At 42.1% G+C, this 7,518-nt stretch overlaps 1 long non-coding RNA gene across 1 annotated transcript; it reads right to left on the bottom strand.

Annotated features, from left to right (window-relative positions):
* Positions 1-3,300: 3,300 nt before the first annotated feature.
* On the bottom strand, positions 3,301-4,735 carry LOC121650435. Its single transcript, XR_006012274.1, has 3 exons — positions 4,647-4,735; positions 3,430-3,547; positions 3,301-3,337 (listed from the first exon to the last, which is right to left on the bottom strand). It is a non-coding gene; the product is annotated as an uncharacterized LOC121650435 (long non-coding RNA).
* Between the last annotated feature and the right edge of the window lie 2,783 nt (positions 4,736-7,518).

Below are 7,518 nucleotides of genomic sequence, written 5' to 3'. Positions count from 1 at the left end.
ATAAGTCATACCAGTTTTAGGGCTATCATTCACTGCATGGATATAAAAACACTTCACATGGTACTGTTTCTATCAACGTCTTTTACAGGTGGTTCTCAAAGAAACTAAACCTGTTGAGCTGCTGACGTACCAGTGTTCATGTGTTGCTGGGCTTGCCCTGTGCAGTCATGTTGCAGCCTTGCTGTATCAGTCTGCTGATTACAGCCAGAAGGGACTTACAGCTGTACCCCCAACACAAAGCTGCACAGATTCTGAACAGCAGTGGCACAAACCTCGTACTCAGGAGAAAAATCCAAATTTTTTAACATAATGTTTTTAGTTACACACATAGAAAAACCTCATCTTTAACTTTTACATTTCTTTACAGGGCTTCAAACCTGGTCCGACCAATCAGATGGTGATAGTATCAGCAAGACCCAAAGAAAGAAGACTGGCTGAAGGAATCTGGTAATACATTACACAAAGAATAGTTCATTTATTTTCCTTTGTCTGTTTTATTGAATTTCCCTTTATAAGCATGCACACATGCACACTCTTCTTCTTAACGCACACAGCTTGTTAACAGTGAGGCACAAGAGAAGGCATAGATGCAGTGAGTACATAGTACATGGTAGATGATACCAAACCAACAAGCAGCGTGAACAACTTCTTAAGAATAAAGTCTACTCTAAAGTTTGGCAGTTCAGAAGGTTAAACTGAATTGATCTCATAAAATATTTGACTGAACATGTAAAACAATTACGCTATGCTGTAATTGCGGGAGTAATTTATACAAAGCAGCCTCAAACCTGACCTGCGAGCTCCCAGACATGACTGTGCTTCACCTGAACAGATGCCAAGGGACACTGCTCCACTTATAACCACCATGGGGATTTCAGGGGCTATACCACTGGTGGACAGTGCCTTTGGCAAAGTTCAAGAAGGAAGTGTCCTCTCCTATCTCCTCCCAGCATGGAGCCCACCTAAAATGTGTTTGCATTCCACTGCAACACCACGACCATCTGTACCTCCCTCGAATTACTTCTTGGGCCCCACCAAGTGCTGCTTTGTACTGAGCCATTATCAGCAACTCCACATGATGTCTCTGGAAACATCACATGACATGGCCCACCGAACTGAGGAGAGCACAAGGCAGCAAAGCTCTCTGCAGGAATGGCACCTCTTAAGGAGGCTGCGTGTGACATCCTCTAGATTTAGGTATGTGCACTTTTCACCCAACAGGATATATAGTTGTAAACAAACATGATGATCCTGTCGGAATAAGAAATTGTGTTAAATATGATTTTGTTTTTAAAACTTTGCCTTCATATATATATATATATATATTATACTGTTTAATTATATACTGTTTATCCATGTGATGTGCTTCAGAGAAGTTTGCCATGTGAGAGGACAGTCATCGGCAGAAAGCTTGGCCGTTCGAATCTCCCGGTCAGGCTACAAAAGTGCCGACATGAAGAGAAGCCTCGAGCTGGAGCCTAAGGCAATAGAGGAGTATTGTCTGGCGAGGGACGTCAACCACTACCCATGTGGCTTCATCATTCATCCCGATGCGCCGTGGCTTGGGGCTTCACCAGATGGTCTGAGCTTCGACCCAAAAGCTGAACCTGCATTTGGACTGGTAGAGGTGAAGTGTCCTCATGTCAGAAGCTATGTCGACTGCACTTACCTCAGGGTCTCTGATGACATACTTCAGTTAAAAAAATCACATGCCTACTACTGGCAGGTGCAGGGGCAACTTTTATTAAGTGGATTTGAATGGTGCGACTTTGTAGTCTACACTGAGGATGACCTGTTCATTCAGAGGATTTACGGGGATGATGAAGTTCTACAAGCTATAAAAGAGAAAACTGATTATGATGCTTGCACTGCTTGTAAATAGAGGTGGGTAGTAACGTGGTACATTTACTCCATTACATTAACTTGGGTAAGTTTTTACAAAAAATGTACTTTTTATAGTAGTTTTAAAACGGTGTGCTTTTCCTTTTTACTCAATTATACTTATAAATTAACACTACTTTTACTCCATTACAATTGCATGCATTCCACTTGTTGCTTCTATTTTTTGGCCATTTATTAATATGAATCAGTTTTGTTACACGACTTCCACATGACCATCTCAGAAAACAAACATACTGTGCTGGTGGCTACGTCAGTTTTATGAAGACTGTTTTAATGTGATGGATGTTTTATTCATGTTCATTTTTTTCATCACTGTTTCAGTTATTGATTTTTAGTTAAAAAGAATATATCTGATGTTGTTGTCAGTATTTTAGTAGTTTTTTTCAGTAAGTACTTTTTAGTCTAACTAGAGTAATTATCTGGATGACTAGCTTTGACTTTTACTTGAGTCATATTTCTCTCATGTAACAGTACTATTATTTCAGAATTTTTGGCTTCTCTACCCACCTCTGCTTGTAAATAACAAACAAACACAAAACAATTAAAATTCCACCGTTTGTGTCCCAAAGGAAGGCTGTGAGATGGCCTTTTTTTATTGCATCAAAATGTTTAAAACAGCAATAACAATATCACATTCAATGACTAACTATTCTACAATTCAATATTCAATTCAAACTATTCAATAATCACTTGCAATGTCAGATTTGATTGTTCTACTTTGCCCAAGCCTTAACCAAGGGGCCATTTTCGTAGTTCAGCAGGAGACGTGCAACAACGTACAGTTGATTAATGTTACCAAACATCTTCAAAGGAATGACTGAATCAAATAACTCGTGTTCTTTCAATCTTCGAATCACACGCTCCACATGCACTCTGAGGTGTGCGATTGCCAGCGTTTCCCTGACCTCACTCTCAGGCATTTGATGTCTTCCTGAAAGAAATGCAGGTCTGTACATCTTACAGGGCACACAGTTGTCCATCAGGAAGCCTCTGTCCACCATGATCGCTGAGTCTGGACGGAGAAGCTTGCAAAGACCTTGATCGAACCAGCATAGAGGGGAGAAAAAAAGGTCACTGGACCATGTGGTGCTATACCAATCATTCCTTTCAGGGTGCAGTGGGACTTGTAGTTTGAGTAGACATCACTCTGTAGCAAGGGAGAAGAAGGGGTTTGGCACCTCAGCTCAGTGCAGTCCAGAACCACAGTGGTGTCAGCATAGTCTCTGAACTCTACAGGTAGGTACTCCCGGATCCTCTCTTGTGTCATCCAGACTCTCTGTGCACCCAGGACAGAAAGCAAAAAATTGCTCCATGTGAGAATTATTCTGCTCACAGTAGATTGGTGGATTTGATAGCGGTCAGCCAGGTCCCTCTGCTTCAATACAAGGGCCGGGTAGCACAGGAACATCTCATCTATTGGGTGTAGAGCCTGTCCCTGTGAAACACACAAGATAAGAAATAAATGGTTGGCTGTACTACTTTATTGTGCTCTAGTTGGAAAATCACATAATTACAAACAAGGCCTACCGTGGGAGCACTCAGTCGTCCAGCATCATCAGCAGTTAACCTGGTCGCTCGGACCATGTATTTCAGTGATGGTTGAATGACCTGCCAAAACCGCATCAGGTGGTCATAAGATGCAAACCTGGAAAAAGATGGAGGCCTAACTTCACCTGAGGGACATTCCATTTTGTTTTATTTATTATTTTGAAAATTACCATAAGCAGGATAAATGTTAACCAAACTACATTAGTCAGATATTCAGTCATTTTTTTCCCCACACGCTGCGTAAATTTTTTTTAGATAGACATTTATTTATGCCTCAGTGGGGTAATTCATAGTGCTGTAGACAGCTGTACTATTTCACAGTAAACAAGTAAAAAAATATGAATAGATAAACAAGTTGTGTATACAAATATATATATATACACAACTACAATATAAATACATCAACACTGCTGCGAACAGGCCTAATTGTGGAGTCTGACAGCAGAGGGGAGGAAGGACCTGCTGTATCTCTCCATTGATGATGCTTTTGGTGTTCTTGACCTTCATCTGCGATCTGAAGTAAACCTTCCTGCTACAAGCAACCACCTGTTAGACCGGGGTCTTATTAATTTGTATTTCAGAATACGTTTTTAATTTCCATGTTCATGGAGTCTAACAAGTAAACCAGTCTATCCAAATATAAGAAGACGACCCCTCATTTCCCCTTGATGTTTCACTCTCAGCAGATATCTGCATCTGATCATCCACCTGGCTGCTTACTACCTGTAGATTCTACAGGTGAAGCTCCTGCAAACTTCAGTTATACTGAGGGGTTACCTTATGAAATAAATGCTTAACATTTTCACAGTACAGGGCAGCCCCTTTCACCCTGCTGCTGTCAGACCTTACAATCAGACCTGCTCACAGTCGACAACATGTAAGCTAGATGTTTACAGTAAGCAATAAGCAGAAAGCAATATACCATCTCCTGTGCTATAACTCAGCTCTTTAATTTTCACCAATATAAAAAATAAAATAATGGAGCTCCTCTTGTGACACTGTATTATCATCATCATCATCAACAACATTATTATTATTAAGAAGAATAGACTATGCATTATGTAGCGTGGCTATGTATTATTATTATTATTATTATTACTGTCATTGCTGTTATCGTTATTATTATCACTTTATTTCTAAAGAGGGGCTCCATATAACTGGTCTAAAAGTATAAGATAACTAACAAATGTACTTACCGGGTGAAAAAACGAATGTCCACATCGGACCCATCAAATCGCTGTATCCCGAAACGTGACAGGGACATCTGCTCCAGCTGCTGCCTTAGTGGAGCGACTTCCTCTCGTAGCCTCTGCTTTTCCTCCAGCACACTGTCCACAACGGCAGGATCCGGACCCACGCAGTAGTCGTGATCGTGTGCACAATCTGGTTCCCCAGTTTCCACATTCTCTGGTTCTCTAGCTGTGCGTTCCCACACAAAAAGTCTTCTCTCACCAAGAGAAAAGTTGTTCCACGGAAATAAAAGTGGAAAGGCGCCGGGTCTCAGCCGCCTCCTCTTGCCTTCCTTACTCGGCTCTTTGACATCTTGCGCTGTAAAGTGTCGACTGCATACACGGGTGTGTGGAGTGATGATGAGATTATCCCTTCTGATGTTCACCATCCATCTCTTCCGTTGCTGATCCTCCAAGGGAAACGTGTAGAAACTGATGGTTGAATTGTATTTAGCTGACGAGGTACACAATGGAACACAGCAGTGTTCAGCTGTCCACCTTTCACGCCGCTGAAACTTGTGTTCCTGCTTCATCTCACGTTATATATTATACCATTATAGTAATACACTCTTCTATAAACAACTATACTACCTGTTGTCTCGAATATGAACAATATCTTATTCCTTTGTTTCCCTCAGTGTTCAAATCTACAGCCACAACGTTACCATAGCTTTAACCGGAAGCGTTTTTACTGGCGTGTCGTGAACCGGAAGTTAAAAAAAACAGCACCGTGCATAAAGCCCATTACAACTTTTCATGGTAAGGTTCAGTATAGCTAATATATCAATTATTAAAAAATAAAAAACTATTGGACTGACCCTTTGGACTTTCTGAAAAGATAATGTTTTCTATTGCCACCCACAGATATAGCAGCGTATCTGGAATACAAGCTGGACACTTGAATGGCTCCTGTCATGCTCCGTGGTACGGGGACCAGCTTTCCCAGCTGCCCTGAAGGCATCTTCCCCTCATTCATTCATGATTGCTGATGCGCTCCACCTGCGCTGAGCGCTTTATATACCTGCTGGTGACAACTCTTCCCTGCCAGGTCGTCTTGGTTAATCTCTGTACGTATCCAGCCTTTGTATTTCTGCCTGCCTGCCTGCCTGTCGTTGACCCTCTTGCCTGGATTTGGATTTCGCCTCTGCCTGCCCCCTGTCTGGTGCTTGTGCTTGTTTGGATCTTCTGGCTCACTGACCTCTGGAAATTATTACAGGACTGAGATATCGGATCACGGACTCTACTTTCCTTGCCCCACCGGAGATTCTCTGGATTCCCCACTGTCTGCCTTGTCAGCAGTCCGACCTGTGGTTTGTAAACCGCCTTCTAACCTCTCCTCTGCTCAGCAGCCTTTTCCCCCACCCTGCAGCGGATCCCTCCTTGGATTCCCTCCGCCCAGATTCAGAGACTATCCTCATTCATACGTTGGTGCAAACTCTGCTGGTACATCAGCCATTACATTTGTGCACTGTCACCTTCTGCTCCCTGCTTCCTAACTTCTGTCTCATATATCCACAGATGCCAGACCAGAGAGAAGACTCGATTGCACATTCTATCATTTCTTGTGTACAATAAAATATCTAACCCATACCTGGGATTCAGGGCCTTTTTTTATTGAGTCCACACACTATTGCCTTGACAGGCTCCACCAGGCACAGATCTTTTTTTGTAACTGCAGAAGATAAATTCCCGAAAGACTCTGTGGAATGTGTCACTGCAGATGCTGCCTTTCTGGAAGCAAGAATAGTAGCACTGTGGTCAGTTTAAGACATGGAAGTTTGAAATTAAAAACATCTGAATGACAGAGCATCTACCGTTCTGTACTAAAGGCTCTGTGTTCTCATAAACGCTTGCTGTGATAAAGCTGTCTAACTTCATCTGCTGAAATGTGAACACATCAAATTTGAACAGCAACTGGAAGCTGGGAGTTGCTGGCCAATATTTGAGGCCAAGGAAATCACTCATCCCTGGGGTCCATTTGGCGGAACAAAGGGGACAGCAGGCAGAGGCTGTATGGACCTGAAAAAAAATTACACTTCCAATCAGTCAGTGTCAGAATTAAATAAGATCTTCATTATAATATATCATAATTCAGTTAGGCCTGACCTAAAACTTAACGTTCTTGGGGGTTAAAAACAGTCACAGAAAGTGACAACATGTCATCAACAGTCACCAAGACCGTTTGCCTGTTTTACATAAACAGCAGCGATGCTCTACAGCCGACTGTCTTTTAGTCCACGTAGACATGGCAGGTGTCTCCTCCACTTGGACGGATGCAGGGACAATGACAGAGTTCACAAGATCCCTGAGTTCCTGAAGATGTTGCTCTAAAGAAAATTATTTAAAGAAATATGATGATGTAAAATACAGAAAAAGAACAATAATTTCTTAGATGGCTTTGTCACTCAGTTTAATGGTAATTCTAAAGATACAAGTTTATTTAAACTATCAGAGTTTAATATGCATACCAATGTGGTGAGAGACCTCAGGTGACAACAATCAGGGTAGTTCCCGTTAATTGGGCCATGAGCTGCACCATATGAGGGCAGTGACGACACTGGGTGACAGAAGACTGAGCACATGCAGCTGGGTGTAGAGACGTGCGTCTTTCCTTTCATAAGATTGCTGCAGCAGGGATCATTGTCGGCCTGGTGCTGTTTGAGTGGATCAGTTTTGGTATGTGTTTAAACATTCCATGGTCATCTGTTGCATTTTGTGATGCTAAGTGGGCATTTCATATCAGGTGCACGCCTTTGAAGGAAAAGCGTCAAGCTCCCTTTGTGTAGGCGACCGATTGTCTGTCGATCGGTAAGTAGTTGTTGATTCTGCAGTAGATGTT

The sequence above is a fragment of the Melanotaenia boesemani genome, chromosome 2, assembly GCF_017639745.1.
Source record: "Melanotaenia boesemani isolate fMelBoe1 chromosome 2, fMelBoe1.pri, whole genome shotgun sequence".
Classification (NCBI taxonomy): Eukaryota; Metazoa; Chordata; class Actinopteri; order Atheriniformes; family Melanotaeniidae; genus Melanotaenia; species Melanotaenia boesemani.
Note: the sequence above shows the minus strand (reverse complement) of the source record. Positions and strands in the feature narration are given on the sequence as shown.